The sequence below is a fragment of the Delphinapterus leucas genome, chromosome 5 (genome assembly GCF_059928025.1).
Source record: "Delphinapterus leucas isolate spDelLeu-1000000601 "Yukka" chromosome 5, BTC_Dleu_Yukka2, whole genome shotgun sequence".
Classification (NCBI taxonomy): domain Eukaryota; kingdom Metazoa; phylum Chordata; class Mammalia; order Artiodactyla; family Monodontidae; genus Delphinapterus; species Delphinapterus leucas.
This window is the reverse complement of record NC_143133.1, coordinates 82,448,660-82,470,121: the sequence shown is the minus strand read 5'-3', so window position 1 is coordinate 82,470,121 and position 21,462 is coordinate 82,448,660. Positions and strand designations below refer to the sequence as shown.

The window sequence follows — 21,462 nt, the reverse complement described above, 5'->3', positions numbered from 1 at the left end:
CCATTTGACTAACTTTTATAAATTAATGAATAATTATTAAATGCTTGGAATACATTTTACTTTTCTTATAAACAGCTTAGTAATAATAAACTGATTTGAATAAGTAAACTTTCAGTTGCACCAATTCTGATTATACAGTTTAAATTTGAATAATTTTTTGGCCTCATGAAGCTCTTTATTGATTTAAAATCATAATAATTTTGCTGGCTATTAATCAGAAGTATAAAATATAAACCTCAATACATAACAGTTTTAATATTTTCAGACCCATGCTCTAGCTGAAACAGTTCTCTATTCATGATGAGACAACAGATGTGATACATAGAAAGAAGCGTCTGAATATATGCTTAACTTTCATATTTTTATCCATCTAACATTATATTAAATATCTTTTATTTATTAGACTTCTGATATATAATAGTGAACAATTCAGAAAAAATGCCTACCTTTATGTCGTCACAGGGCTGAGATGCTAAAGGAAAGAGACATTGTGTGTGTGTGCTCATGTGTACACATGTACTCACAGATGTATGCACATGCACACACACATAGTATAAATGCGGTATTATTTTCTGTGAAGGAACTAAAAGTGGGCTAAGGGGGTTTTACGTTAAACAGAGTGATCAGTGAAGTTTTCTCTGAAGGAGTGACTTTTGAGCTCCACTAAACCTGTGTAAAGAATTCTACCAAGAGCTTGAGGGGTTAGAACAGAAGATGCAAAGGCCCTGGGTCAAAAGAAACTGAACTAGTTTGAAAAACTGGAAGTTGTGTGTGGTTGTCACAGAGTTAATGGTAGGGAATATGGAGCAGAAAAAAATGGAGAATTAGGCAGAAGCCAGGCAATAAGGCATCTAAGTTCACAGTGAGAAGTTTGGATTTTCTTTTCTACGTGTGTTGGAAAGCCTTTAATGTCTTCCAAACTAAATTTACTTTGCTTTTTAAAAGACCACTCAGGACCCAATGGAAGAGAATCATAGTGAGTTGTGGGAGGTGAGGCTATAGTAAGCTGGTGCCACATTATACCAGGTAGTGCAGGCCATGTTAGGATTTTAGAACTGATTCTTAGAACACTGGGGAGCCACCAAGGTTTTAAAGCAATGGAGTGGGCTTATCAGATTTGTATTATTTCTAACAGGAAATAAAAATACATTGCAATATATTAAGTTTGCCAAAAACAATACAAGTAACTTCTTGTGACTAAGTATAACTTACTTTTACTTAAATATATACTTCAGGAAAGGTGCCTTGAAACTTGATTGATGGAAGGAAGTATAATAATAAAATATGATATAGATGTGATGCTTTCTTTAATAGTATATAAAAAAGTAACTCCAAGTTCTATCACTGAACTAAAGTTACTTAAGAATTTAAAAATGCAAGTTCCAAATAGTCTATATGAGTAAAGGTAACAATTATATTTTTTTAGGAAGGGAAATATATTCTTTTAAAAGTATACAATGTAACAAATGCATACAAATAATTATTTGAACTTCTGCTCTAGTCTGTATGATATTTTCTGGGAGAACCATAATTTTAATTCTGTAATTCTTATTTTTTGTACACATGTGGGAGAGCAAGTACACTAAACTAGAGTTGAGAGAGTAAGAGAGAACAAAAGAGAACAAGTGAAAGAGAAAGAGAAAGCATAGAACAGGAGGCCACACAGAGATCACGTGGGAGATGAATTTCAATATCAGAGAACTTGGGACAGTTAACAAAATAGAACAATCATAGTATACTCAATATACTGTTGCATAAATATTTTTCTTTTTAACAAGTTGTTTACAATAAAATATTATTTAAATTTATTTGTATTAACACATATTAACAAATCAAACACACATAAACTAAATAATCTTAACACTTTCTGAAACAAAGTTGGATATGATTAAACTAGCAAAAATGATTATCTCCCTACATACCAATATCCTTCTACCTAAAAGTCAAAGTTAAGCTCTTTCTTCTGACTTAAAAAGGGGCTAGACCAGAGGATGCATAAATACTCTTTAACACAGGCTATTATCTTTCAGAATTATTAAGCCTTGAAATGAATTTCATATTCAGCTGACAGTGCTTCATTTTATAAAGCACAGTTAGGCATTGTAACAGTCTTCATGAAACAAAAAACAATAATAATTCAATCAATATCATCAGGCTTCTCGTTCAATTCTAAATGTACTAATAAAAATGTTTTTAAAATTTCAGGTCTGTTTTAGTAGATATGCTGCTGATTATTTTTATGTTTTATCTTATTTGATTCTGATAATAATTGTCAGCACCTCCCCCCACAGGATTAAGCTCATCAGCAACTGTGGTAGCTGGTTCAATAATTCATCTGCTTTTAGTTGCCTTCCTTTTTCTGTATCACTTCTCTCCTTTTCTTGCTAATTTTTTTTCTGTTCCTCCCAAATAAAAAATCTGGACTTGAATACTTAGAATCTGCTTCTGGGAGTACCCATACTAATTTGTTACCAGAAATGGGACAAAGAAGCAGATACTCATGAGGAGATTATGGAATTGAATTACTTACCGTTAAGATGACAACAAAACCATTTTTTGGTGGTAAGCAGTGTGGTTATAAGTGCTGGCATGTAGTAGCATTACAATCATTAAAGCTCCTACATGTGTGAAATTAGGATGGGATACAGGTAAAAAGAATTGTGCTGACATATGTAACCTTTCTTGGATTTGAGAAAATGATGGAGATGGTAGTTGTGAAGATGCTAGTGTAGATTGGTTGGCTTTCAAGTGCTGTTGATGCATTCAAGGAAGAAAATGATAGGTTGTGACAGGCACAAGCCAGCCTACTGTCAAATCAGTAAATTATGTGAAAATGTAAAGTTCTGTGAAAGCCAAAAGTCCTCTATGAGAAGATTTAAAGACATCCATATCCTACTGACTGAAACAGGGCACAGGATCTGGTTTCAGAGAATACATTTTCAGAGGAGGCTTTTTTAAATCTCTGAAAATTCTCCTTCACTGAAGACATAGCTCTAATAGACCCTGTTAGGCCCTGACACCTGGGATGGGGGTATCTAGTTGGATGTGTTTAAGAACCTTGATCTCTAAACTCTCTTACATTAGGGTAGAAACCTGCCTATGCCTTGGCAATATGCAGAAGCCTCAACTGAGGTGGATTCCTCAAACAATGATATTTGTACTCTTCAACTTTTGCCCTTATGTTTTGTAAGGTATTATAGGTCCATGGCTAGAATCAAATCTCAGCTAGAATCAAATCTTAGCATGGCCTGACTCAGCAGTCATTACATGTTTCAAGAGTAAGGGTATTAGCCACCAAAAGATATACAAATTCAGGCTAACATATTCATAAATGAGAGTGAAAATGTGGCTGGAAACATATCTTGGGTGACTGAAGTGATGTGGCGAGGTAAATATGTCTAAATATAAGAAATTTACTAACATGGATCACTCTTATCACACAGGATTAGCATTCCTGAGCTGGTCTTAACATGATACTTGAATGATTTCTTGAATCTTGGGGGAAAAAAATCAAAAAATGAAACAAAAGCAATGGTCTACAGTAAATAAGGTGGAAATGCAAAATATGTCTTGGCATAGTATTGAGGATGAGGTCAAATCTCAGTTTGGTCGCATGCTAGCAGAGATTTATTTCATAAGACTAGAGGACCTGTTGCTTAACTCTATTCTGTTGGAGGGCCCAGAGGATATTTCTTTCTCTAAAGCAATAACCAGTGTACTAATGAAAGAGTTCCAGGCATCATTAAAAAACAATAGTATTTTCTGTCCTCTATAGGCCAGGATTGATAACAGGAACAGTTGTTATACAACTGGGCTCCTAAGTGTCAGTAGTGATAATAAGATTTCAGAAAGCAGAAGCCTAATGGCAGCATTTAACTGTCAGAGACAAGGTGTATACAGTTACTACAACAAACAGAAAAGCTGGAATGACTCACAGCTATCTATGGGGGATGAGTAATAGACCATGAGTTTCTTAGGGATTAGGTGTATAAGCTGCCAGTGAGGGTATTGCTTAATCTGTATAACAAAAACTTTTCAAGAGCTAATGAACCCAAGTCTACTTTCAACTGCCTCAAAAGAAAATTATGAGCTCTCATTCAGTTTCCAGTTCTCAGGACTGGAGTGCATGAGTTGAACAGAAGTCTAAGTCACATTGAGGAAGATCTCCCAAACATCACAGCAAACATATGTGATAGTATTTCTCCCAATTATTTTCTAAAGGCATCCACAACCATTATAGTAGAGTAAATATTCACTGGGGAAAAATAAGCCCTAGCATTTTCAAGCGTTTTTATATAAAGGACAAAACTGACAAAAAAGAAAGAACAAAAATGTTATCATAGTACTCCAGGAAGTATAGGGACATATAGAAAAGGCAGGTGATAGATGAAGTAAGTAGAAGACATAAAATGAAAACTCCTGAAACTTCTGCACCCCTGCCTAAGGTAGAATATCAGAAGTAATATTATAACCTTAGTGAAGTGACAGAGATTAGTGCCACTCTTAAAAGCATAAGCAATTGATGAATGATGTTCTCCATCTTAACACTGAGTAATTCATTAGCCTGACTCTACAATATTCCTTTAGATCATAGTGGTTGCCAAATGACTACTGTGAACTTAACCAAGTGTGCTACAGATTATTGCAGCTTTTCCAGGTGTGGTATCTTTACTAAACAGATTAATTCACTGCCTGCATTTGGTTTGTTACTTATCTGAAAAAAATGCATGACCCATGTAAATTATACATGGGAATAATAATAGGTGCTTTGGTTGCCCTGGTTAGACCCATGAATGCCACAGGTGTGAAACTGTAAAATACAAAGATTCAGGGGATTTTCATATTAGTAAAGATTTAAAGGTTACTGCTCTTGGGCACACATCAAAAGATTCCCTGCAAGTTAAAGGAAACTTATTGCATCTTGCCCTTCCCACCACCAAGAAAGAAGTGGAGCATTTGGTAGCCGCCTTTGCATTTTGCATATAACATATATTGCTCTGACACTTATCAGGTAACTTGGAAGGTGGTCAGTTTTGAGTAGGACCAGAGTAAGAAAGGACTCTCTAGTAAGTGGCCTTACTACTTTAGCCAGTTAGTCTTCCACATCATAAGATGATAGCAATAATGGTTGTAGAAAAGGATAATGTGGAGTTTCTGGCAAATGGCAATAGAAGAGTCACAGCTCAGTCACCCAGGGCTCTTGAACAAGGTCATTTGGCCTCATTTAGAGATCTGCTCATGGTTCAAAAATCAACTATTTTATGCTCTTGCAACTAGTAGAGACTGAGTTCCTGACTTTGGTACAAGTTGTTTGTTCATCAACTGATACTAGGTTATTGTCACTCCCTAGGTTATAGTATCAGACAGCCACCACAGCAATCCATCATATGATGGAAATGGCATATTTAGAATCAGTCTCCAAAAAATCTATAGGGCCTTGCTAATACACATCAATATCAGGGAGAACATGAGTGAAAATGGATCCGTGGGTATTGGAACAAACTTGTGGAGCACAAATAAGTTACAGGATAAGTGGTACAACACATATCCCTTATGTCTAATTTTCCAATGCCTCTCCATAAAAATCACACCTATTTTTCTGCTTTTTCTATAATTAGCTGTTGTCAAAAGAAAAAAATTGGCTTTGTTTGATTCAGGGATGGGTTGGCTTGATACATCAGTATGAGCTGAAATGGACTGTTGCCACTCCATAGCACCTCCTTGGGGCTGCCATAAAATTCAGTGGTGAGGGAAAGTTCTCTGTATTCAGAGAATTTAGAAGTCTGGGAAATGTCATGTTGATAGAACTATGGGAGTGAACACAACATTTATAGATCCTTTTCTTCTTAAGTCAATGCTTACCTGAGAGCATGCATGACAGAAAGAGGTACTGAGTAATCTAGAAATGATTTGGTTCAGCCAGACTCTCCCCTGGGTTATCCCAGGCTTACAATGTAGATTTATGAATAAGTTAAGCCCAGTGGTAGAGATGGAGACTAGGCATGGCTCCAAAGGAATGGAAAAGTACTGAAACAATGGCACTGAGTTGTTGGCACTGAGACAATGCTTCCTTCGGGGTGATCCCAGCTAATAAACTGGGCCCCATGGGTTACTAGAGCAAGTTCATTTCTGCGAGATACCTGATTCCTCTGAATGAACTCCCACTACCCTGGCTGTAACCTTCATAGATCTGTGATGTAGTCTGAGAATCTTCTTACCCTATTCTCTGTTTTCATATTTCATAAGGGTGAGGCCAGCATCATGGTCTGAAATCTCTCCTCACCTCCTTTGTTTCTTGCCCCTTTTTCCTCACAGGTGTTTCATGAATAAATCTCTTACATGTCTTATCCCAAATTGATATCTGCTTCTTTGGGGATTCAAACTGGTTCAGTTTTTAAAAATTCTTTTGAGGATGAGACAACAACAGGGTGAGCAATGAGTAGATGAATTAAAGAATTCTCATATTATTATGAGGAGAAGAAAGATAAAGGCAAAGTAATGAATTTGAAATGTATTTGGGGCTAGAATAAATTTGCAATGCTAATTTTTTTTAGTGGTCACATTTTTGAATGAACTTTTTTTAAAAAGTAGATTTAGATTTACAGAAAATTTGAGAAGATAGTACAGGGTATCCCATACCCTGTTTCCCCTGTTAGTCTTTGCTGACTCACTCTAATCAAATCCTCATTCTACCTACAGAGTAGGATTTTTCTAAATCTGAGATACGACTCTGTTATTTCCTTGCTCAGAGTCTTTCAGTTACATCGCTTGTTACAATAAAATTTTTAAAATTAGTGTTGTTTTAAGAATATATGTGGTCTGGCCACTTTTGCTTTTCTAATTTTAACCATAATTACAGTGCTCCTTATTCTCTACTTACACTAATCATCCTTGAATTCCTCAGTCATGTTTTGCCACTTAGATATTCCAGAGTTTCTCCAGAGAAACAGAACCAACAGTGTACACACACACACACACACACACACACACACACACACACATATTCTCTCTCTCTCTCTCTCTGAATCAAGTGGTTATGCAGCCTAAGAAGTCCCTTGGTCTGCCATCCTCAAGCTGGAGGATCAGGAATGCTTGTCGTGTAAGTCAGTCGAGTCTGAATGCCTGAAAAACACAGAAGCCAGTAGTATAACTTCCAATCCAAGGTCAAAGGCCCAAGAACCAAAGCCCTGATATCTAAGTACAAAAAAAGACCGACATCCCAGATCAAGGAGAGAGAAATTTGCCCCTTCTTTGCCTTTTTGTGCTATTGGGGCCCTCAACAGATTGGATGATGCCGGCCCTCATTGGTGAGGGTGGATCTCTTTACTCAGTCTACTGAATCAAAAGCTAATGTCCTCCAGAAACATCCTCACTGACACACCCAGAAATAATGTTTTAATTGCTTTCTGGGCAACCCTTAGCCCAATAAAGCTGACACGTAAAATTAACCATCCCAAGTGTCTTGTTTCAGTTTTTGTACTTTCTGCCTGGACACTTCCTCTACGTTGCTCTCCCTCAGACTCCCTTCCTGCTTCACCTAGTTAATTCCCACTGTAATTTTAGATGACAAGTAGGCACTGTGTTCTCAAGGAATACCCTGTGTGTTACCTCTTCTACCAGTGTTATCTGTACTATGTTGTCTCAGTTTTGTAAAGCCCTTTTAAATGTATGTATTTAACACTAGATGCTAAAATATGTGAGAGCATGTCTATCTTGCTTTTGTTACATAACCACAGTGGCTAGCACATAATGGGCATTTGTGAAAGAAGGGAGAGGACAGAAAGGAAGGGAAATAAATAAGAGAAGGATGAAAGGAAGTATTTCAAACTATCTACCTAATATAAGAAAAATATATACCAGTTGGGTTAATGTCACATCCTTTTATTTTCCGCCCCAAGGAATCAAGTCTGCAAGGGAAGAGATGACAAAATTTTGCACTCGTTTTCATTTGAGGGACAGTTATTTTGGCATATATCTTACCTCAAAAATGTACAGTGCATTTGGGCAAAAACTTGGATATAATTTTGTTCTCTTTTCCAGGTGCTCAATAAGAGTAATTAAGTTTCCGAGAAGAACTCAAACATATTTCTTCATATAAATGGAGTAATAAATGTATTTGACTCCAAGGGCTTTTTTCCAAAATGTCTCTAGACTCCTGTGTCAACATCATCTGTTAAAAAGCTCATTGAAAACATAAAAATATTTAACAATCATATTTAGTTAATGTTAAACATTTAGTTAATTAATTGGCTGTAATTCTAATGGCACTTTTCAAAATATCACCAAGTTCATCATACTTTTTATGGAGTGGTCATATAGTTTATGTTCTTTAAATCTAATAATTTAAAAAGTTATTTCTATTGATTTTTTCCTACATTATTTTTCTGGCTGCATTTGTATTTTAGACACGTATAACATTTACCTAGTTAAATGACCTATTTACTTTATAATTTTGAAGTAGTTCTCAGTTTTCCCACTCATTACATTTTTTTCTTTCTAATTTTAAGAATGGAATTGTTATAACACGCTTTCAAAAACTTGAATTGTAGAATATATTTACTAGGAAACCTAGAAATACTAAATGTTTTCTTTGAGACTACCAAATTATGATCTATGGCAGTAGTTCTCAAGCTCTTCTGTCTCAGGAATTCTTCATGCTCTTAAAAATTACTGGGGTTCCCAATAAAGCTTTCTAAATTTGGGGGTAATAATGTAATACATAGTAAAATAAATCTGAATAAACACAAAATAATTGATTTATAAATACTTTATTTAAATATATATGTGTGTGTGTATATATGTATACACACACACACACACACACATATATATATATATTTATAGTGAAGTCTCACTAACACTTTTAAAACCACTACTTCACAGAACCGATTATAATCACTGGAAATGTGAGAACATGTCACTGTCCCATCCAAGAGTAATTCATCAAAATCCCTGGTCATGGGCCCCAGGCTGCTGTTGTTATTTGATTTTTGTTGTGTTTTTGTTTTGTTTGAGATTGGCGTATGATTCTGCTTCACAGTTATGGTTGAGAACTACTGCAGTTCTATGAGATAGTAGACATTACTCATAGAGATGCTGTGTTGTTTTAAATCAATATGTACTTTTGAATCTCTATTAAATTTAAGAAATTTGAAAGATTTATGGTTTATTAATCAACATGTCTAATTTCCTATTATGATGAATGAAATACAAACTAAAGAAAAATTTTAAAGGTAGAAAAATTAGGAAACTAAGGAAAGATTAGGTAATTTTCATGAGGTCCTGGGACTGAGATCTATCAAAGATTTGGTTTAACCATAGAACATTGACCACAGAATCCATGTTCTTAATTAGCTTTATGCTCCTTAGTAAGTCTCGAAAACTGTGGTAAATGTACTCTGTTGCTACATGTAAAGACTCTTCAGAAGAAATCAATTTCTACATCCACGACTTCCATATATGGCATTTCTTAAAGTTCATCATCTGACAGTCAGCCTTATTCATGATAGTCCATTTCCATTTTATCAAAATAGGTGCATTAGTTTCCTACTGGCACTGTAACAAATTACCACAAATGTTAAGTCTTAAAAAAAAAAATCTGTTTTTTTCCAGTTCTGGAGGTCAGAAGTCAAAAATGCATTGAAAGGGGTGATGCATTCGTTCTTGAGGCTTTAGGGAAAAATCCGCTCCACGTCTTTTCCAGATTCTTTAGAGGATGTTCTCATTCTTGGAATCATGGCCCTCTTCTATCTCCAGAACCTTCAATTGCATCTATCCAACCTCTGCTTCTATGAACACATCATTTTTCCTATTCTGTCTCTCTCCTCCATCATTTAAGGAACTTTGTGATTATATTGGACCAACCTGGGTAATTCAGGATATCTCCCTATTTTAAGATCCTTAATTTAATCACAGTTGCCAATCCCCTTTGCTATGTAAAATAATATATTCACAGGTTCTAGAGGTTAGGACATGTGCATCTTTAGGAGGTTATTATTCTGTTTACCAAAATAAGGAATGCTATTCTTCACGCGTATATTCTTCCTCATCTATTTCAAGTCTTGATGCAGCACGTATTTTGGGGTGTAAAAATTTATGACGTGCCAAACAAAGAGATATCATTAAAGGTGAGTTTTGGAGACACTTACCATGATATAGCTAATCAAGAACCATAAACTCATAAAGCTTTCTATCATTATTTGATTTAAAAGTACTTATCTAAAGAATAAGAGTCAACGTTATCATCAGAGTATTGTTGTAGTCATTGGGGTGCTCTGAATTTAAAAAAAGAAAGCAACCACCTAATGTGATTCTTATATTTGAAACTTTCTGCAGGATTACCAGATTCTTCAAGACACGTTGGATATAGACCATATATAATGCTTACAAAAATCACTTCTAATTCTTTCTGCTTACCTCAATAAGGTGGTTAAAAACTAATAAAATTATATCATAAAATATTTGTTTCAAATATAAATCCTCTTGTTCCCATTATAAAATTTTTAATAATTTCTCTCTCTCATTAGTAAGAACTAAACTTATTTCAATTTATAAGAACTATCCAGATAATAATTTTAAAATGTGTTAGCTAGGGAGTTCCCTGGTGGTCCAGCGGTTAGGACTTGACACTTTCACTGGCATGGCCCCGCATTCAGTCCCTGGTCAGGGGACTAAGATCCCACAAGCCACAAAGGATAACCAAAAAAAAAAAACAATGTGTGTGTGTGTGTGTGTGTGTGTGTGTGTGTGTTAGCTAGATACATAATTTTTCAAAAATTCTTATAAGGTGGAGGCAAGAAAAAATTTTAAAGACCATAACACTGCATACTGAGGCTAAGTATTTTAAATTACACTTTATTAATCACCTTATATTTTTATTGTAAATTTTATTGATCACTTTTTTTTTGCTAAACTTACAATTTGAATATGATTTATTATATTCCTTTAAAATGAACCTTATTAATTAAAATTCAAAACTTTTTTCTGGCATATTAATTGTAAGTAATGATTCTGTTTATCCTTTTTTTATGAGGTTTTGGTTTAAATAAATTCAGTGTTTGCTGCTATATTTTTTTTTTCTTGCATGATTTCTTTTCTGCTTCACTTTACTTACTAGAATATCTTTATGTTATTAGTGATTCAGTTATACATATACATATATCTCTTCTTTTTAAAGTTCTTTTCCCATTTAGGTTATTACAGAATACCAAGCAGCTTTTGCTGCTGCTACGCAGTACATCCTTGTTGGTTATCTATTTTAAGTATGGCAGTGTGTTCAAGTCTCAGCAGTACGTCCTTGTTGGTTATCTATTTTAAATATGGCAGTGCGTTCAAGTCTATCCCAAACTCCCAATATATCACGCCCCCCCACCCTTCCCCCCTGGTAATCATTACTTCATTCTCTAAGTCTGTGAGTCTGTTTCCATTTTGTAAATAAGTTCATTTGTATTGGTTTTTTTAGATTCTGCATATAAGCGATATCATATATTTGTCTTTCTCTATCTGACTTACTTCACTCAGTATGATAATCTCCAGGTCCATCCACATTGCTGCAAATGGCGTTATTTCATTCTTTTTAATGGCTGAGTAATATTCTATTATATATATGTACTGCATCTTTTTTATCCATTCATCTGTTGATGGACATTTATGTTGCTTCCATGTCTTGGCTATTGTAAACAGCACTGCAATGAACATTGGGGTGCATGTATCCTTTTGAGCCATGTTTTTCTCTGGATGCATGCCCAGGAGTGGGATTACTGGATCATATGGTAGCTCTATTTTTAGTTTTTTAAGGAACCTCCATACTGTTCTCTGTAGTGGCTGTACCAATCTACATTCCCACCAACAGTGTAGGAGGGTTCCCCTTTCTCCACACCCTCTCCAGCATTTATTGTTTGCAGATTTTTTGATGATGGCCATTCTGACTTGTGTGACATGATATCTTGTAGTTTTCATTTGCATTTCTCTAGTAATTGGTGATGTTGAGCATTTTTTCATGTGCCTCTTGGCCATCTGTGTCTTCTTTCGAGAAATGTCTATTTATGTCTTCTGCCCATTTTTTGATTGGGTTGTTTGTTTTTTTGATATTGAGCCACATGAGCTGTTTATAAATTTTGGAGACTAATCCCTTGTTGGTTGCATCATTTGCAAATATTTTCTCCCATTCTGTGGGTTGTCTTTTTGTTTTGATTATGGTTTCCTTTGCTGTGCAAAAGCTTTTGAGTTTAATTAGGTCCCATTTGTTTTTATTTCCATTACTCTGGGAGACGGATCAAAAAAGATATTGCTATGAATTATGTCAGAGTATTCTGCCTATGTTTTCCTCTAAGAGTTTTATACTATCCATTCTTATATTTAGGTCTTTAATCCATTTTGAGCTTATTTTTGTGTATGGTTTTAAAGAATGTTCTAATTTCATTTTTTTACTTGTAGCTGTCCAGTTTTCCCGACTCAAAGTATCTTGGATGTTAAGTTTGCTATAAATCAAATTTTTATTTAGGGTTATAGGTAAAGATGTTTGATTTTAATATATGTAGCTAAGAGTATAGGCATTTTCAATCTTCTATGATAGGATTCTTGGAAATGTAAGTAGATATTAAAAAATTCAGTAATATGTTACTGCTTTGATATTTATGGACACAATACTTGATAAATATATAAAATAATAATAGTTTCTATTTCATATGCCCATTATATTGTAGGCATATTTTGTTATTTTTTTCTTGTTGAATCCTTCCAACAACCTTCTAGGTTACTTTTTTTTCCCTGTATATATCTTAGTTCAGGATGCTATAGCAAAATACCATATATTTTTTGTCTTAAACAACAGAAATATATCTTCTCACAATTCTGGAGGCTGTAAAGTGCAGGATCTGTGTTTCAGCCTTTTTGGTTTCTGGTGAGGACTCTCTTCCTTGGTTGCAGACAGCTGCCTTCAAGCTGTGTCCCCACACAGCACAGAGTGAGCAAGCTCTCTAGTATCTCTTCTTATAAGGACATAATCCGATTGAATCAGGGTCTCACACTTATGACCTCATTTACCCTTAATTATTTTCTAACTCCAAATATAGCCACAATGGAGGTTAAGGTGCAGCTTGTGAACTTGGGAGGACACATACATGTATTCCATAATAGTATATTTCTTCCTTTTTTTCTTTTTCCTTCCTTTCTTGCTTCCTTCATTCTTTCCATCTTTCCTTCCATGCTTCCTTCATTTTTTAATCTTTTCTACTGTTAGCACTTTGTGCTCTATTTATTTATTTAATTTTTAAAATGCTTTTTATAAAATAGTTTAATGAAGTGATGGTGACTTAGTCAAGATCACACAGATAATAAAGCCAGCTCCTGATTTTTGTTTTATTATTTTAGTAACATCTACCTTTATGAACATTATAATATTTTGTTTTCCTTATTTCTAGTGTTCTCAAACTTTATATAATGAATACTATTCAGTGTACATTTGCCTTTGTTATGGGACAAAAGATCATATATAGCAGTCTTGTTTTTAAGTTAGGGAGATGGGGAGACAGTTTTGTATTTAGATATTTCTTATTATTAAGGATATAAGCTATTAGAAAATATTTCTGTAGCTTTAGAACAGCATAATTAGACACAGGTCCTCTTTTGTCACAAAAAATAACTTAAATGTAAATAAAGATAGAATTAGTTAACATAAAACTCATTAATACCGTTATATAAAATAAAATATCATCCCAATCTACTCAATTTTTATCACTCTATGACTCCATCAACTATTAGGCATTTATTATTTTATGTATTCACATAAAATGCTGCCAACCAAAATATAAGTACATTGTTTTCTTATTTAAAATTTTATTTATAATCACTGTGAGTTATGTTAACACTTGAAATTTTTTACATATATCATTCTTGGGCAATGATAAAAAATTAAGCTAAATAAACTGCTTAAGTTATTCCTCAAATTTTAATGAGTCCAACTCTTCTGAATAATTCCTTACATATAGTTTACAATATGTGTTTTTCCAAAGATATCATCCTCTGTATCATTGTATATCAATGATGCATTATTTCATAACAGACGGCTATAATATTGTGTCCAGGATACTTTTCCAGTTGGAGGACATACATTTTGTACACTTTGATGCTGATACTTGTTTGCTATGTGGTAAAAGCCTTCTGTGTATGACTTGATGTTAAAGAATATATTCATCTACTAAGTGAAAGAAGCCAGTCTGAAAAGGCACATACTGTGTATGATTCCAACTAATGATATTCTGTAAAAGGCAAATCTACGGAGACAACATAAAGATCAGTGGTTGTCCAGGGGTTGGGGGGTGGGGAATAGGATGAATAGGCAGAGCCCAGAGGCTTTTTAAGGCAAATGAAAATACTCTGTTATGATATTATAATGACTATGCTTTAAGTTTTTCCAAACACATAGAATGTACAGCACCAAGAGCAATCCTAAAGTAAACTATGGACTTTGGATAATTATGATGGGCCAAAATAAGTTCATCCTTGGTTAAAAAAAGAAAAATATGTACCATTCTGGTGAGTGATGTTGATAATGGGGGTGTCTATGCATGTGTGATGGCAGGGTATATAGGAAATCTTTCACCTCCCATTCAATTTTGTTGTAACCCTAAAACTGTTCCTAAAAATTGTCTGGAAGGAAGGAAGGAAAGGAAGGAAGGGAGGGAGGAAGGAAAGAGGATTCTTCCTTTCTGTCTGTCTTTGACCTGAGACATCAGTTTTCTCCTTCTTTGGATTTAGAATTAGACTGGAACTTATGCCATTGGCTGTCTTGGGTCTACAGCTTGCTGACTGCAGATTTTGGAATTCTCAGCCTTCATAATTGCAGAGCCTATTCCTTAACAGTAAATCAATCTCTCAAATCTCTCTCTCTCTCTTTCTCTGTTCTGTTTCTTTGGAGAACCCCCACTAATACAGATAGTGCAGAAAAGTGAACTGGTGATGTTGTAATGAATTTTAGGTGCCCTCCAACATGTAAAGAACTGGAAGTTATTCCCTGTTTTTAGCAAAAAAAAAAAAAAACTGGAAACAACTGAGAATCCACATTTTTTTTTTGTACTCATCAGAGATATGAGGTTTTATGGCAAGTCAGGAGAAATAGATGAATGCAAGAAACAAATGAGATCATCTTACAAGAAACAGAAAATGCTAGAGCCATAAGCTAGTAGGAATATGCAAGTGGTAATATTGATGAATTGCTGGAGGTTGAATGTCGACTAGCATGAGAGTGAGAAATTCCTGGGTACTGCAGTTTTACAGAGTTGCCTACAATTTCCTGTCTTTTACTTTCAGGAATCCCATTAGGTTCTGATAATGAAAAGCCAGGAATGGTCATCTCAAGTCTTTGGCAGGGAGAAGGGAAAATTAACTATTTTGAAACATGCCCATTGCATTTTCTGTAACAAAGGCTTATTCTGCAGTGAAGAAAGACTTTACCACAGCCTTATTTCACATAGTTAGAGGGGCACTTACTCAACTCTAAGTCTCTAGCTTTCCTGTCTCATGTAAGGGGAGTCAGATAAGAACACTAGGATGGGGAAGATAAGAAAAAGACTGACATTTAATCATAAGATTATAGAATGTTTCTCCTTCTCCACTCCTAACAACATCATCAGGACATCAGTACAATAATAGAGGATCAGCTGAAAGAGCTATAAGCTCAAGCTCTATTTAAGGAGGTTTTCAGTAAAACTAAACATAATAGGGAAGACGAAAACAAGGACACTAGAGGAATTTGAAGCCCTTGTTTCCTACAGCTATAGTAAACATGAAACACAGCACAACTTCTAGCTGGATTAACATAAAGCTTCACATTAAATACCAACTTACCTTGGCTTCTGTTACCTTATATATCACATCTGGCTTTCAGCTAAAAACAAACAGACAAGTTATGGTGATGTTGCTGAACCAAACTTGGGTCCTCTCGCTGAGCACAGTAAAGCCAATCTACTGACATTGGGCTGTGGTGAGGAAAGTGCAGCATTTATTGTAAGGAGCCTTACAAGGAGAATGGGTGGCTTGTGCTCAAAAGCCCCGAAATCCCCAAAGGGTTTCAGGGTGAGGGAAGGGCATCCCAGAGTATGTGATCTGCTTGTGCACAATTCCCTGAATGGTTGATAGTGAGATAATAGGGTGGTATAACAGGGGTTAACATTATCAATCCTAAGGCACCAGAAAGTCGGGGGGCTATGTTCTCATGATCATCAAGTAGTTAATTTCTTCCATTTGGTGGTGATTTTAGCATCTGTGAAACAACTCTGGAAATGCGCATCAGATACTATTATCTAGGTAGTTCAGAGAGAAGCTACAGCAGAGGATGTGGGGGAGGGGTCTGTCCTGGGGAGGCCCCATAGGGTCCTGCTCCGTTTCACTGAGAGACAAGAAAAAAGCCTGAAGAGACAAAGCAAGCATCAAAATCAAATTCAGATGACACACATTTTGGAATCCTCAGAAAGGGGATTTAAATAACTATGACCAATATTTTAAGGAGTCTAATGCAAAAGTTAGACAACATGTAAGAACAAATGAGAAATATAAACAGAAAGATGGATATAAGAAAGAATAAAAAGGAAATTTTAGAAATTAAATACACTGGAACAGAAATAAAGAATTCCCTAATGGGCTCTTCAATAGATAGGACATACCCAAGGAAAGAATCAATGAGATTGAAGATATGTCAATAGAAAATTACAAGCTGGAATATTAAGAGAGAAAAAGAATGAAAATAAAAAAACAACAAGAACTATGGGACAGTTTTACAAATTGTAGGTATGCACAATTGAAATGTTACAAGGAGAAGAACAAGAGAAGGAAGGAAAATAGTTGAAGCAGTAATGTACAAAAGAAATTGAAAATTATTTTCCAACCCCCCAGCACAGATCCAGTAAGTCCAGAGGACAACAAACATAATAAATAGCTAAAAAAAAAAAAAAAAAAAAATCTACATTTAGATAGATCCTATTTAAACTACAGCAAGCTAAAACAAAGGGAAAAACTTGAAAGCAGGTGGTGGGGGTAAGTGCATATGAAAATTTGACTATAGAGGTGAAAGGATAAAAATTATAATGGAATACTTGTCAAATCTGAGCATGTAAAAGAGGGTAGCATAAAATAGTTGAAGAAATATTAAAGAAAACAACTCAGAATTCTATATCCAGGGAAATTATCCTTCAAAATTGAAGGAGAAATAAAGACTTTTCAGACAAAAAAAAGTGGGAGAGAGAGAAAATTCAGTACGTGTCATGCAAGAAATGTTAAAAGATTTTCTTCCATGAGAAAATAATAATAATAAAATCCAGAAAATCTGATCTATATAAAAAATTAAAAAGTGTTGCATAAGAATAAATAATGGAAATAAAAATTAATTTTCTTGTTTAATAAACGTTTATTCACAGTAAAAATAGTAACAATGTATTGTGTGAATATACTATATACATAATTGAAATAAATGAGAACGATTTTTAAGGTCCAAGAGAGAAGAATTGGTATTAGCTACCTGTAATACACTTGAAGTGGTATATTTTTTTTCAAAAATTGACTTAGATTAGCTATAAATATATATTGGAAACACTCAAAGATTGTAAAAAATCAGAAATAATATAATCAAAATACATAGAAGAGATAAAAGTCAATCATATAAAATGCTCAATTAGACCCTGAGAAGGCAAAACATGAAATTAAAAAAAGGAGAAAAGAAAGAATAAGTGTAGTCAATAGAAACTGGTACAAACATGATAGACAATAATCCAACCATATTAATAATCACTTTGAGTATAAATGGTCTAAATACACTAATTAAAGGCAGAGTTTTTAAGAGTGTATGAAAATCAAAGCCCAACTGTATTTTGTGTATAAGTAACCACTTTATATAGAGAGAGGCTGAAAGGTTAATAGTAAAGCAGCAGAGAGAGTTATACCATGCTAATCAAAAGAAAGCTCGGTAGCTCTATTAATTTTAGAGAAAGCAGAATTCAGAACAAGAAAACTTACCAGAGATGAAGTGTGAAGATCCTCATGTAAGGAGTCTTCATGGAGATGCCAAGAAGAGCTAGCAATCTTTGACATGTATGCCATTAATAAGAGAGCAACAAAATGCATGCATCAAAAAATGGGGGAGGGGCTTCCCTGGTGGCGCAGTGGTTGAGAGTCCGCCTGTCGATGCAGGGGATGCGGATTCGTGCCCTGGTCCGGGAAGATCCCACATGCTGCAGAGCAGCAGGGCCCGTGAGCCATGGCCGCTGAGCCTGCTTGTCTGGAGCCTGTGCTCCACAATGGGAGAGGCCACAACAGTGAGAGGCCCGCGTACCACAAAAAAAAAAAAAAAAAAAAGGGGAAAAAATAGCAGAAAGGAGATGTATACAAATTCACTATTAATACATGCAATTTCTCTTTAGTAATTAATAGGTCAGAAAGGCAGAAAGTCTGTAAAGATATAGTTTACTTTAACATCATTATCAATTAAACCTGATTTAATAAACATTTACAGAATACTCTATTCAAATACTCATTCTTCTTAAGATCGCATGAGGCAGTCACAAAGGTAGACCAAATTCTGAACATAAAATACACATTAACAAATTTGGAAAGGAATAGAAATTATGCAAAATTAGTTCTCAGGCTACAATTAAATTAAACTGGAAATTAATAACAGAAAGTTATCTGGAAATCCCAACATATTTAAAGATTCAGCAACACATTTCTGTATAATACATAGATCAAAGAAGAAGGCTCAAGGGAAATTTTAAAAATATTTTAACCTAAATGAGAATGAAAATACAACTTAAAATTTGTAGGATGCAGTGGAAGCAGTGTTTAGAGGGAAATTTATAGAAGTAATATATATATTAGAAAGGAAGAAAAATCTAAAATCAACAATTGAATCATCCACTTCTAGGAAACTAGAAAAAGAAGTACAATTTAAGACTAAAGCAAGCTGAATAAAAGGAAATAGCAAAAACTAGAGAGGAAATAAAAGATTAAAAACAGAGAAAATCAGTAATCTAAAACTGGTTCTTTGAAAAGATTATGAAAATAGAGTAATCTCTATCCAGAATAACCAGGAATAAAGCAGAAGATACACATCACTAATATCAGAAATGAAATGAGCACACTAGCTCCTAAGTCTTCATTTCTAATATTATTACCCAATAAAAGGAACCAGGTTTTTTTTTGCTTTTGTTTTTTAAGAAGTTGATGATTCTAGGGCTGCAGCAGGAAATACACAATATGAGCCTGGAGCATTTTGTAGGCCAGAAAATAAGGAAGCGGTCAAAAAACAAACAAACAAAACCTACACTAAGGGAGTGTGTCAAAGGACACAAGGGCAAATTAAGGCACTCCCAATGGCTGGAACAATGTTAGGGGCAAAATTAATGAAGTATTGGGAGATAAGTTCAAGATGGCAGAGTAGAAGGATGTGCTCAAACTCCCGCTTGTGAGAGCACTGGAATCACAACTAATGGCTGAACAGTCATCAATAGGAAGATACTGAAACTCACCAAAAAAGATACCTTATATCCAAAGACAAAGGAGAAGCCACATGCGATGGTAAGAGTGGCACAATCACAATAAAATCAAATCCCATAACTGCTGGGTGGGTGACTCACAAACTGGAGAACACTTATACCACAGAAGTCCATCCACTGGAGTGAAGGTTCTGAGTCCCACGCCAGGCTTCCCAACCTGGGGGTCCAGCAATGGGAGGAGGAATTCCTAAGGACTTGATTGCAGCGGTTTGACAGACCTGGGGGAAAGAGAGACTCCACTCTTGGAGGGCACACACAAAGTAGTGTGCACATTGGGACCCAGGGGAAGGAGCAGTGACCCCATAGGAGACTGAACCAGACCTACCTGCTAGTGTTAGAGGATCACCTGCAGAGGCAGGGGGTGGCTGTGGCTCACTGTGAGGACAAGGACACTGGCAGCAGAAGTTCTGGAAACTTGGCTCATGGGCCAAGTAGATCTTGGCATGAGCCCTCCCACAGTCTGCAATTAGCCCCACAAAACAGCCTTGTTACACTCCAGTGTTGGGTTGCCTCAGGCCAAACAACCAACAGGGAGGGAACCCAGCCCCACCCATCAGCAGACAAACGAAGTAAAGTTTTACTGAGGTCTGCCCATCAGAGCAACAGCCAGCTCTACCCACCGCCAGTCCCTCCCATCAGAAAACTTGCACAAACCTCTTAAATAGCCTCATCCACCAGAGGGCAGACAGCAGAAGCAAGAAGAATACAATCCTGGAGCCTGTGGAACAAAAATCACATTAACAGAGAGATAAGATGAAAAGGCAGAGGGCTATGCACCAGATGAAGAAACAAGATAAACCCCCAGAAAAACAACTAAATGAAGTGGAGATAGGCAACCTTCCAGAAAAAGAATTCAGAATAATGATAGTGAAGATGATCCAGGACCTTGGATAAAGAATGGAGGCAAATACCGAGAAGATGCAAGAAATGTTTAACAAAGACCTAGAAGAATTAAAGAACAAACACATAGAAGAATTAAAGAACAAACAAAAAGAAATGAACAATGCAATAACTGAAATGAAAAATACACCAGAAGGAATCAATAGGAGAATAACTGAGGCAGAAGAATGGATAAGTGACCTGGAAGACAAAATGGTGGAATTCACTGCCATGGGACAGAATAATGAAAAAAGAATGAAAAGAAATGAAGACAGCATAAGCGACCTCTGGGACAACTAAATGCTACAACATTCACATTTAGGGGTTCCAGAAGGAGAAGAGAGACAGAAAGGACCTGAGAAAATATTTGAAGAGATTAGAGTTGAAATCTTCCCTAAGAATGGAAACGAAATAGCCACCCAAGTCCAGGAAGCACAGAGCGTCCCAGGCAGGATAAACCCAAGGAGAAACATGCCGAGACAGATAGTAATCAAATTGACAAAAATAAAAGACAAAGAAAAATTGTTGAAAGCAACAAGGTAGAAACGACAAATAACATACAAGGGAACTCCCATAAGGTTAACAGCTGATTTCTCAGCAGAAACTCTACAAGCCAGAAGGGAGTGGCATGAAATATTTAAAGTGATGAAAGGGAAGAACGTACACCAAGTTTACGCTACCCGGCAAGGATCTCGTTCTGACTCGACGGAGAAATCAAAAGCTTTACAGAGAAGCAAAAGCTAAGAGAATTCAGCACCACCAAACCAGCTCTACAACAAATGCTAAAGGAACTACTCTAAGTGAGAAACACAAGAGAAGAAAAGGAAATACAAAAACAAACCCATAACAATTAAGAAAATGGTAATAGTAATATACATATCAATAATTACCTTAAACAAGAATGGATTAAATGCTCCAACCAAAAGACACAGGCTCGCTGAGGGATACAAAAACAAGACCTGTATATATGCTGTCTACAAGAGATGAACTTAAGACCTAGGGGCACATACAGGCTGAAAGTGAGAGGATGGAAAAAATATTC

General features: G+C 35.5%; 1 long non-coding RNA gene across 20 annotated transcripts in view; it reads right to left on the bottom strand.

The window, feature by feature from the left end:
- The window catches only part of LOC115801924 (uncharacterized), a 34,505-nt gene extending 13,440 nt beyond the window's left edge, over positions 1-21,065 (bottom strand). For 8 of the 20 annotated variants that reach the window (XR_016393293.1, XR_016393297.1, XR_016393292.1 and 5 more), the window contains exons 1-4: positions 20,196-20,975; positions 19,867-20,001; positions 7,858-19,759; positions 447-7,122 (exon numbers count right to left, since the gene is read on the bottom strand). This is a non-coding gene — a long non-coding RNA (uncharacterized LOC115801924). The other 12 variants (XR_016393295.1, XR_016393302.1, XR_016393303.1 and 9 more) reach the window with 8 other exon arrangements.
- Positions 21,066-21,462: the final 397 nt, after the last annotated feature.